This window comes from Anser brachyrhynchus, assembly GCF_964034855.1.
Source record: "Anser brachyrhynchus genome assembly, chromosome: Z".
Classification (NCBI taxonomy): domain Eukaryota; kingdom Metazoa; phylum Chordata; class Aves; order Anseriformes; family Anatidae; genus Anser; species Anser brachyrhynchus.
Window position 1 is genome coordinate 16,032,772 of NC_137697.1, and position 12,573 is coordinate 16,045,344.

The window sequence follows — 12,573 nt, forward strand, 5'->3', positions numbered from 1 at the left end:
CTCCTCCGCCAGTTCTCTCAGTCCCCTTGGGTGGATCCCATCCGGCCCCATCGACTTGCGTACATCCAAGTGGTGTAACAGGTCACCAACCATATCCTCATGGATTGTGAGGGCCACATTCTGCTCCCCATCCCCTTCCACCAGCTCAAGGTACTGGGTATCTAGAGAAAAACTGGTCTTGCTGCTAAAGCCTGAGGAAAAGAAGGCATTAAGCACCTCAGCCTTTTCCTCATCTCTTGTAATTAAGTTTCCCCCTGCATCCAGTAAAGGATGGAGATTCTCCTTAGTCTTCCTTTTTGTGTTGATGTATTTGTAAAAACGCTTTTTGTTATCTTTAATGGCAGTAGCCAGACTGAGCCCCAGATGAGCTTTGGCCTTTCTTATTTTGTCCCTGCACAGCCTTGTAACATCCTTATAGTCCTCCTGAGTGGCCTGCCCTCTCTTCCGAAGATTACAAACCCTCTTTTTTCTCCTAAGCTCAAGCCACAACTCTCTGTTCACCCAGGCTGGTCTTCTTCCGTGCCGGCTTGTCTTTGGGCACATTATCGCTAGTAATATGATGATGTCTAGTATTTCATATAGAGCTACATTCAATAAAACACTAAAAATGTACAAGACACAGAATTAAGTAATTTTCCATGTTTAACTCACTCATTAGGTAAGTCAAAGCCTATTTTTGTAAGATTTATTCTAAATTGCATACTTTAAATTACTCCTTTCCAAAATGATTTCATGACAAACATATTTTCTCCTGAAATACGTGTTCTGACTTTGAAGTATTCATTTACCACCTGAAATAAGAATCATCACAGGAGAAAACACCCTAATTCTGAATTGGACTAATAAACTAAAAGTCTGAACTTTCAACCCCCTAAAAGACAAATGTATTTTCTTCAGTCTTTCTATCACTGTTATCTATTTTAACAGGTCAGAAAGTCTGACAATTCAGAATGGTATTTATGGTGCCACTTTGGCCCTGTTTAAGGTGTTCCATGAAAAAAAAAAAAAAAAAAATGAAAAGGAATCACAATTGCTTTACACAAATCACTGGGGACTAAGTATCAAAAAAATTGTATGTGTTTATTATAGTCTGGTTATCTTAAATAAGTTTCTAATCCAGACTATTATCTCTTTCTACTGAATGTTCTTTCTACTTGTTCTTACTTATTGTCCCGTGTAGGCCTTAATGCTTAATTCTGTAGCTCTTGTTCCTGTAAAAAAATTTGACTGTAGTAAAAATGGGTAACTGGGAACATTTCTGTAAGATCCACTCACTTGAACAACAGTTTCTGAAGTGGTTTGTAATATTTTATAGTATTCCTAAAGTTGGAGCATTCACAGGATTACTCTCCTGTAAGAATTTTTTTGGTGATTAATAGCCAGCATAGCATCTAGCCCCTTCTATATCTTATATAGCCATTCTACTATATGTGTGAATTTGCAACTATTTAATTATCTCCCAGATTCTCACCAAAACACTAAATTTTGTTGAAATCATACAGGGTTAAAAATTATTAGAAGGAAGACATTTAAACTTGCATGCACAATCACTCACTCACTCATACGTTGATTCTGTAAATAAGAAAGCTAATTCAAAATTCTGAAAATTCACAAAATTCTTGTGTTTGTATTCACAAAATATTTGTGGTTTCTCTTACAGAAATCTTTGAGCAATGTAAAGAATTTCTTCCTTATATCTAATCTAAATCTTCACTTTTTTGTTTAAAGCCATTGCCCATTGTGCTATCACTGAACAAAGAGTCCCCTCCCCAGTTTTCCTGTAGGCTCCCTTTACGTACTGGAAGGTCCCTGTAAGGTCTCCCCAGAGCCTTCTCTTCTCCAGGCTGAACAACCCCCACTCCCTCAGCCTGTCTTCACAGGAGAGATGCTTCAGCAATCTGATCATCCTCATGGCCTTCCTCTGGTCTTGTTCTAATACTTCCATGCCCTACTTGTGCTGGGGGTCCCCTGAGCTGAATGCAGGACTCCAAGTGGAGTTTAACAAGAGCAGAGCAGAAGGGGAGAATCACCTCCCTTGACCTGCTGGCCACACTTCTTTTGATGCAGCCCAGGATACAGTTGGCTTTCTGAGCTTGGGAAAAAACTTTTGGGCTTTCCACAACTTGGGAAGTCTGTGTACTGGAAATCTGATTCTTAAAATCTTCACAACTCAGCTTTGCTTGTCTGTGTGATAGTTAAAAAGCACATATCCATTCTCCTGATGCTCAGTTGGCAAGTTAATCTGTCCTTCAAATATAATAAACAATATTTAAAGGTAAATTTTTAAAGTTTAAATGAGGATGTGCGTCCATATCAAAGTCTTATTCAAAAAGAAAGGAGAAAAGGCATTAGGCCAGCCCAAGTCTAATTTGCTAAAGAATTAACTGTTTTTGTTCTGTTTTCTCTCTCTATATAATATATATATATTCTGTATATAATATAGATATGTATTATATAGATATAGATATAGATATAGATAGATATAGATATAGATATAGATATAGATATAGATATAGATATAGATAATATACTATAAATGAGTATAGTAGCATGGCAGTCAACATAGAAGATTAAAACACTGAAAAAACAGAGGCACTGAACAAAGACAAAAGTGTTGCCAGCAAGAAATGGGAGGTGATCAACTAACTCCCTTGTCTAAAACACATAAAAAATATTTAAAATGTGAGCTTCCCAAGAAGTGCTAAGGTTTGTCTGAATAAACTGACTGAACAGGCATACTATTCATTTTGTATTGACAAAACAAAACCAAACAACAACAACAACAAAAACCAAATGAAACAAACAAAAAACTCCTATGTGAAGCCACTTATTAAATATCACCTTGAATATCCATATTAACACTAGATATGTTTTACTTGTCACCAGCTTATTGAAAAACAAATGATCCATCTGGTAGCAAAAAGTATTTTCTTGTTTTACAAAAGCAGAAGCAGGGAACTGATTTGACTCAACCTAAACCAAAAATGTTCAGTATCTGAACAAGGACTGAAATCATACTTAACACAACTCTAACGTAACAAAACCTACTCAACACAACTCTAATATACATATATATATATATTAAAAAAAAACCAACACACACACACAAAAAAAACCCTGTAATATATACCTGTAATAATATATTATTATATTATTATAATATAATTTATCTTTAAACAAGGATTTCAAATTGGAAAAATATTATTTATTTCTAAATTACTTTTTCCTGTAAATTTATCTCAACTAATTATCCTCAGATTTTCAAAATTAAAAGGAGAAATATATTTCTAATTCATCACATTTGTGATAATACAGAATTACAAATAATGCTGTAATATTATCCAGTGACATGGTCTTGGACCGCCTGGTCCAGGTGACCTGGACTGAGCAGGAGGTTGGACTAGGTGATTTTCAGAGGCTCCTTTCAACTTCAGTGATACTGTAAACCAATACAGCTTATCATAGGTTTTGAGATCATGAAAGCTCTGGGATTTTAGTAGTGCTTTAATTGTGAAGCATTTCTGTCCGTCTGGAAACAGGCTTTCATGCCCTCTAGCGTTCAAAGTCATAAAATCTGTTCCCCTCAATCTATTACATCTAAAATAGTAACACATCTTTAACCATGTCATTTAACTCTGTATTTCATCTGATCCAGAGAAACAGTTCAAACTGTGATCAAAAGAGGGACAAAGGGAATTGTTTGTTAGGTTAGCCGATTCTTTTATAAGACAAAAGAATGTAATATGGTCAAAGATACATTGATTCAGTGACTCTAGTCTAATGGTAACAAGCAAAATGTAGAGCTACACTAGACAGCTCTCTGTAGATGGAGTAATTTGTGTATCTTGCAGGATAAACTTCCCATGAAATACACAGCAAGTTGCCTACTATTCAGGTGATTCAAAATGCATGAGGAATTTAAAATTTATTTTAATGATGAACTACCACAAGTAGTTTACTTGTAAAATTTTAGAATAACGATTATAAATATCTTCACAGAAATCATCAGTATACCTTAGCACAATTCAATGCTTCGGGATTATTCCATAACAACATTCTTGCCCTTCAGCTTCAACTTCCCAGACATTAATGGGGAACACAGCTGACCACAAACAGGTCCAGGAAATTTGTAAAGCACGTTCATGATAAATTCTTGGTACAGGTGCTAAGGCAACCAACTAGGAAAGGTGTCCTCCTAGATTTGTTGCTCATAAACAGAGAGGGTTTCATGGGTAAAATGGTGACTTTCAGCTGTCATGACCACACTGACCATAAAATAGTTAAAATCTTTGGTGATGGGAGGAAAAATTTATGAATTGTTGGTTTTCTTCTCGTTTAAATTGCAGCTTGTTCAAAAAAAAAAAAAAAAAAAAAAAAAAAAAAAAGCCAAGCTGTGGTTATACAATATTTTATTAGAATGATATAATCCAACCATGTTTGCTAAACTTATAAATAACCATCCTAATGTACTATGTTCATTGACAAACAATCTGTATCTAACTGGCCTAACTACAAGTGCATGCATATGTAATTGCAAATTTAAACAGATGGAAGTGTAGAACTTACATCCATCTCATCAAAGCATCTAAACCACTTTTATTTCATGGATGACTTTGAAGTAGCCTAGTTTGTCTCAAATCCAGATATCTAGCTAATGTATTTAAGAGAGCTGTGGTTTGTGCATGTGAAATGGTTTGAAATTTTGCAGTAATTTTGCTGCACTGAAAGAATGCAATCTGGCAGACAGATCTGATTGATTTTCTCTGATTTTATGGAACAATTAATATAATTTTTCATATTTTAGACTTGCTTTTCTTATTCCTTTCCTAGCAAATTGGTCATCCTTAGAAAATTCTAACCAGAACCATAATATATTTGACAAACACATCTGTATGTGTCCAAGCCTCCACTCTTACTAGAAACATTTTGACTATTTAGAATCGATTTTACAATTTTCAAATTACAAAAGCATTAAGAAAAATTACGTATTTGTGCAAGAAAACCACTGAAGTATTCAGATTTTCAAGGAAATAAATTCTCTTCTCTTTGAACAATAATGTTCATAGCCCTTTTCATATGAAAAATGTCTTAAAATCTAAAGTAATTGAACACTATGGCATGCTTGTTCCTCCCTTGAACCTGCAGGCAGACACAACAGAAGGCTAAAACGTTAAACTAATTGAAACTACATTTACTGTGCACCAAAAACACAGACTGACAATGCAGACTTGGTGAAAATAATACATTCCTCTTTTCTTCCGTTGAAATGTTTTATTCAGATAGCCATCACCAGATGTCTGTACGGTGAGCTCAACTGGTCTTTAAGCTATACTAATAGTATCAACGTGCTTTCCATTGACTGCATTAGCTCAGACATTTGTAATAATTGCACAGAGCACCCGTTTACAAAGACAGCTGTCCTAACCTAGAGCAAGTCCCATTTCTAGATTAGTAAAGGCTTAAATCCCTCAGAAAGTGGAACTTAGACAATATTTTTAATGGGAGCAAAGTGCCTACATAGCTTTCCAAATGTAAGCTGCATACAACTCAAAATGTTCAATATAATATTATTAAATCTCAGAAATATGTGATTGTAATCAATAAATACAACAAATAGCAGTTCAGAGTAGATGTGAACCCATCTGAAAAGCTGACTTAAACCTCTACTGCAAAATCAGTGGCCTTAGCAACTGGAGCTGAAACATAACTTTTTTTTTTTTTTTTTTTAAATGGCGATGACCTGAACTTTAACTTAAAGGACCTCCTCAACACTCCAAATTGCAAAGGAGGATATTTATGACTTTGACCATCTCTAATAGACAATTCCCCTACCAACTTATGACAAATCCTTAGCATGAGTCATAATTTAGAAATGAATTCCATAGCTGAGAAATCAGTCCTCTTTTAATGACCTATTCCCCTAAAATAGCCTTGTGCCTATTCTTTAGAAAGAATTGAATCCTGGGTGCATTAGAAACAAAAAATAACATTTCTGAGTTACCTCATGGTACAGTTTGTCTTTATTGCACAAGGGCAGCACTTTGTCTATAGCGATTAGATATCTCCGTGTACAGAGCATCGCTGCAAGAACAACAAGGGGAATGAGTGCCATACCCAAGCTCCAATGACACATCCCATTATTGGACCATATAAGCCTAACTCTTAATATATAGTTCAAATACATGACTGAGAATTTCACTTATCATTAAGGGAAAAGGAAAATGAAATGGAAGAGAGAGAGAGAGAGAGAAAGAGAGAAGCAAAAAGATATGCTTGCTAAATTACTCCAGAAAAGAAATGTCAGTGCGAGTAGAAATGGGTGCACATAGAAAATAGCGTTATGGCTATTCTGTAATTGAAAAAAAAAATAAGTGGAAACTGAAGAATTGAACTATTTGTTAACAAAAGAAAAATGCCCTCACAGAAATGAATGAAAATACCATTGTGCTGCTTTTTCTGCTTCCAGCAAACTTTCACCATAGTTTTTTGATAATCAAAAAGAGGAACAAGATCAAAATGTCTACCAACCAACATTTGTGATTTCATGAGTTTTCAAGACTCAAGCTGCCTGTAGATTAGTCGTATGTAACTATGCACCTCTAATGAAGATTTGCTTTCATATTAATATGTGAACAAATTCATATGAATATTTACACCCACAAAAGGTTGTAGAAGTAGGAGAAGGATCTGACCACGAAAGGTGCTTCTCTTTCCAGAAAGAAAATACAAGAGAGAATGAATGAGAACACATTTGGGAAAGGATGAGTAATGTACATTGCCTGGACAAAACCAGTTGATGTACTGTGTAACTTTTGCAAAGAAGCTACTAACCTAGTGCCTTTCAGATATTCATTACAACTTATATAAAAGAGAACATATTGTCTTGCATTATGCTGTATTTTCTTTGCTATGGCAAAATATGTCTTTATACTAAACATATTTGTTCTTTACTTTCACAGGTAAAGTTATATAGAATATGGCATATTTGGTGAAGCAGATAAATTCCCCTCGTTTACAGCTCCCTTCATAAGCTATATAGCAATGCCCTTTCTCAGGAAGTCAGGGCCACAGAAAGAACCAGTATAACAGCCCAGGTACCAGGTGAACATTTCTGCACTCAAGAGTTTCAAATAAAGCTGTGGGAATGGAGAAGAGAAAAGGCTTCACAGCAAATGTTATTGAAATTTCAGAAGATAAGGGAGAAAATCTACCAGGAGAACTGTGAAAATAAGTAGGACCTAGGGGACAAGGAATGAGAAAAAGATGTTAAAAATACACAGAGATGAAACAGGAAATATGACTGAAAACAGCTCCATTTTCAACCAAGGAAAAAGCTTCTTGGTCAGGGAGAGGGATAATCTCTAATCTAAAATATATATATTTTTTTATTTTTAGTTTTTCCAATTCATGGAAGGAATTGACTCATTGCCATTAGCATATTTCAGCCTCTCTTCAGAGAGGCTTGAAGTATTCTATATTTCCTACATTTTCAGCTAAAAATTACATATATATCAGTCTTGGTGAAAACCTGTAGAAAAAATCTGAGTTCTTCCCCGGGATTTACCTTGAATATTTTACGTGACTTTGGGGAAGCCCCTGAAGGCTAGGTCAAATTGTTCGGTTATATCACCCTGTGATTATGTGATAGGCCTTTACAGATGCATGTACTCCTAAATGAAATCCTGAGCTTTGTACAGAAACTTGACTCATACTAAAAATACAAATTTGGAACAATTTTTTTTTTTTTTTTTTTAAATACAAGTTAAAGGAAAATAGAGATCTGAAAGTTCCCAGTGGTGATCTTTAGCTTGGGTTTCATAATAGGATTTTTTTCTGCCTTATCTGCAAGGTGTAAGTCAGCACTTCTGTTCTTTGATATTCTTAAATTATGTAGCAGTTAAATTGTGATTTTCTTCATTGTATTGCAAGGTTATATTTGAATAAAATATTGAGTACTATGATAATTTGCAACATTATTTGCCAGTGCACTAAGTCATTTTTATCAACTTCACAATTCTGGAGAACAGACAATATTTAGTTGAACGAATAAAGATATTTTGGAAATTACTTCAATGATATTTCTGTAAATTGACATTTGACTGTAACAGATGAAGCTGAATCGTCAGTCAATCATGATGGAAATCAGGAAGCGCAGCTGCAAAGTTCATTGATTTAGTGTTTATTATGCTGTTAAGAAAGCTTCAAGACATTTTACCCTTTTTGATCAGATTTTGTCTCGATATAGATCATTTTCTATCATTTAATAATTTTGTCTACTTCACTGTAAAAGGCTTTGCTGAGTGCATGTATCTGGACTCTTCTGGTCTTCTGGTAACTTGTCTCCTCAGTAGAAGCCTAGATATTTTATGTATTTTCAGCCATAAACTTTTCTGGTGAATTCGCTTTAAGAATCTGCTGATATGCATCTGCAGTAATACATAAATGCGCAAGTGAACTAAGTGCAATTTTCATAAAGTATCAGTCTTCTGTCATCCACAGAGCTGCCTTTTCAAAATTCAGACATATTTACTATGTCTATGCTGTACATTTGCAGACTTAATCTGAGAAAAATCTCAAGCCTAATAAATTTTGACTGATGTCAGTATTTTGGAGGTGTCGTGGATTATCCTGTCTGCCAGACATCAGACTTTTAAATAAATAGTGCCTGGCTCATCATAGTTTATCATGACCTAGCTACCTGGCAACTAAAGACACCACTGAAAAGATTATTAATTCCAAAGGTTCTACTGGGTTATCTTTCCCAGGCATAAGATCTGAAATACCTCTAGATTTTGAAAAAAAGAAAAAAGAAAAGATAAATATATGAAATATATGAAAATAATAATAATAATAATAACAACAACAACGATAATAATACAAAAGTAATGCCCTCACATCAAGGTTGATTTCAAAATTATTGCACAGAAATACTGACATAAACATTGATAACAAGAATATGGCTTTTCAATAAACTTCAGACCTAAAAAGTAAATTAAACACTCCCAATAAACAGTAATGTCACACAATCTTACAGCTTTGTCCAAATGCAACATATTCCATCTCGGGAGGTTCATGTTGACTTGAGGGCTACAACAAGTTTTGAAGTGCTTCTAATGATGTATGCAAAGATACATCACCTTTTTTAAAGGTTAATTTGTAACTGAAGTTCAACAAGGCCAAGTGCAAGGTCCTCCACCTGGGTTGGGGCCATCCCAGACATGAGTACAGGCTATGCAATGAGTGGATTGAGACCAGCCTTGCAGAGAAGGACTTTGGCTTATTGGTTGATGAAAACCTGAACATGAGCTGGCAATGTATGTTTACAGCCCAGAACCAACGACATCCTGGGCTGCATCAAAACAAGTTTGGCCAGTAAATTGAGAGAGGTGATTCTCCCCTTCTGCTCCAATCCCATGAGACTCTACCTGGTTGTAGCTGGTGTTCAGTTCTGGAGTCATCAACATAAAAAAGACATTGACCTATTACAGCAGGTCCAGAGGAGGACCATGGAGATGATCAGAAGGCTGGAGAACCTCCCCTGTGAATACACGCTAAGAGAGTTAAGATTGTTCAGCTGGGAGAAGAGAAGGCATAATTCAAATTCAAAACATACCAGCACTTTTGTCTGGGGTTCACCTGCTACAATCTAGTAGCTACAACTGATATTAATTATTACATTTTAACAATGATAGTCCCTAACCGCAAAATCTTCCTTTTTTAGATCCAATAATATATGTTATTTTTTAACATAATTGCCTTCACTGTTTAATAATTTATACCGAATAACTTAATTAAATGTTCATGAAGACCAACACTGCAAAACATTTAATTAAAAATCATTAAATCATGATAAGAAAAAAAGAATGGTTTTGTTTTCCAGGATTCCACCCGGGTAGATACTTAAGAATAATACAATATCACAGAGGTGCTAAACAATACCGGGCAATTGGCTTCTAGGGGGAACAGTACACTACAGCCACTTCCTGATTAAAGTCTAATTTCTGCCCTTTAAATTCATCATGTTTTGCATGGCTTTGTTTCAGAGACTTGGAATTACATAGTTTGCTTTGTAATAAACAACTTTTCACTAAGAATGGACTAACAGTCGCAAAAAGTATTCTGGCAGACTAAATAATTGTATTGGCTACTTCATGTTATTTAGTTACCATATTTTTGCAAAACTGCTTATCATGTGAGAGACTGATAGAAAATGGGAAATCAGTACTGTTCTATTGCCTGTGCTGGAAAATCGTTTTCCAAGTTTTCAGATACTGCCCTAAGGTTCCTAACTTCCCCAGAGACTCAGAAAAGGAAAGCTGTGGGGTTTCTTTGACTCATAGTCAAAGTGCACAGAGGCTGTCTATGCATCCCAAGGACTCATGGGATTCATGAAGTTTGGTCCTGCCCCACTATTTTACACGGAAAATACACATAAGCTTGGAGAGAAAGAACAAAACCAAATCAGTCCAGTAGTCATTGCTACTGGCAATCCCATTTCTTTACATACTGAAAAGAACTCAGAACCTGAAAAAAAATATTTGCAGTTTCCTCAAGAAACTAGATCACCAAATGCTGCTGCACCTTTTCCCTTTCTCTTCCAACTAAAGAGTCTTAGCAAATTAAATTCCATTTCTTCTAATAGGGATTTCTGTGGGCACAGCTGAAGAAGAGGCCCAGTTGTCTCATTTCTGTTATAGGCAATTAATACTCTTCTTCCAACTTCTAAGCAGGAAAATAAAATCTAGAGTAAGAGAGGAATTTCAGATAAGGATCATGCAAGTAACTAATATTTAAGTTTTTCAATAGGAAAATTAGGAGCAGAGATATTTTTCAGAGCAGAACAGCTTTACCCAGTGAGATGGAGAATTCTCTATGCTACGACTAACATAACTCACAGCATGGCGATTATGGTATTGTTTCAACAACTTTGTGTTCAAAAATCTCCAAGAGAATTGGATCAGATAAATTCTTCCTCACCCTTGAAAAACTATTAACAGTTACTGGGGGAAATACAGAGACCTCTGTTTCTTCATGAGCCATTTAAGGAACACAATCCTGACTATTTCTCTAATTAACATACCAGTTAACAATTGTTAAATATTTTCAGCTAAGTTACAATTCTTAAAAAAATAAAATAATAATAAAAAAAAAATAAAAAATCGACTTATATTTCAAGCCATTAAGATCCAACGAGGACTGTATCCCTTCTTGCTTAAAATAAACACACTGAGAATTGGAATAGATATGTAAAATCAGTATACAATTACTAATCTGTTAGATACATATAGACAAGAAACTTCAGACTAAAGGTTGTTTATAAAAATTTTATTTGTTCTTCTTGTATATGTGCATTGTGTTACAATCCGTAATAAAAAGACCATATACACTTTTTATCAGCTAACGTGGATCTTACCTACAGAGAGAAGAGGAAGTACAGATAAAGGAGAAGAGAGCTATGCCTCACAGCCATTCTTCTGGCCAAAATTAGAAGGCATGTAGTAAATGACACAGAAAATTACAGAAAAAGAAAGAATGATCTTATGATTACATAAGTTGTATGCAGAACTGAAGAAAGTCATAAATAGCATTTTTCCTCATATTCTGGGTATCTGAGCTTGTTCTGCTTAAGTGCAGAGTTTATAAACTGAGATGATATGAATTTTTTTTTTTAATTTATTTTTTTCCTGAACACATGAAGGACTTTATTTGCAGGTCCTTTAGGCATTCAACTAAGTACATAAAATTAAGAGTGAAACTTTGACCTTTTGCTATGCTTGGTACCCATGTATAGAAAGAAACTAACGTTAGTCCCTCATTAACCGGTTGTCATTGTGAAGGAAAATAACCAGTGCTGTAAAGTACGCAGGTATTGCAGAATGAACCACAGAATCACAGAAATATTGGTTGGAAAGGGTCTCTGGAGATCTTTTCACTCAAGTTCCTGCTGGGAAACAGGCTATCACTAACAAAAGCTATAAGACTGTTAGATATTTCTTCTCTTTCCTTGAGTAAACAAGCTCAACTCCTTCAATCTCCCCTTACTCCACTTTGGTAGCCCTCCACTGGATCTCAGCTGGCTTCTCCAAATCCTTCTTCAACTACAGAACGTATTTCAGTAAATCACAAATTCTGAGCGAAATAACTGCTTCCACAAATCTGCTGGCCACAGTCCTCCTAATATAGCTGTTTATGCAGTTTGCCTCATCCACTATAATAGCACGCTGTTACTTTCTGATCAACCAGGTGTCTGGCCACTGAAACCCCTAGGTGCTCTTCAGAAGAATTTCCACATAGCTACTCATCCCCTGCCTGGGTTATTCTGCCTCAACACTCTGCATTTCTCTTCACTGAACTTCATGATGTTAGCCCAATCCCCATAACCCTATGGTCTGAAGGCTGTTTGTCATGTTACTCACTTCCCCCTGGTCCCCCTGCCAAGGAAAAGACATTCTGTATGTCCTTTGCTTCTCCCAGATTCTGTATAGTCTTACTTTTACCTGAGTTTTTAATTCTGAAAGGCTATTTATCAAACAAGTCAAGCCTGAATTAAAATGTTCAATATTTCAAAGTTAA

The 12,573-nt window shown here is 35.4% G+C and overlaps 1 protein-coding gene across 3 annotated transcripts in view; it reads right to left on the reverse strand.

Moving 5' to 3' along the window:
- The window catches only part of PDE4D (phosphodiesterase 4D), a 305,421-nt gene that overhangs the window by 200,734 nt on the left and 92,114 nt on the right, over window positions 1-12,573 (reverse strand). The window lies entirely within an intron of this gene.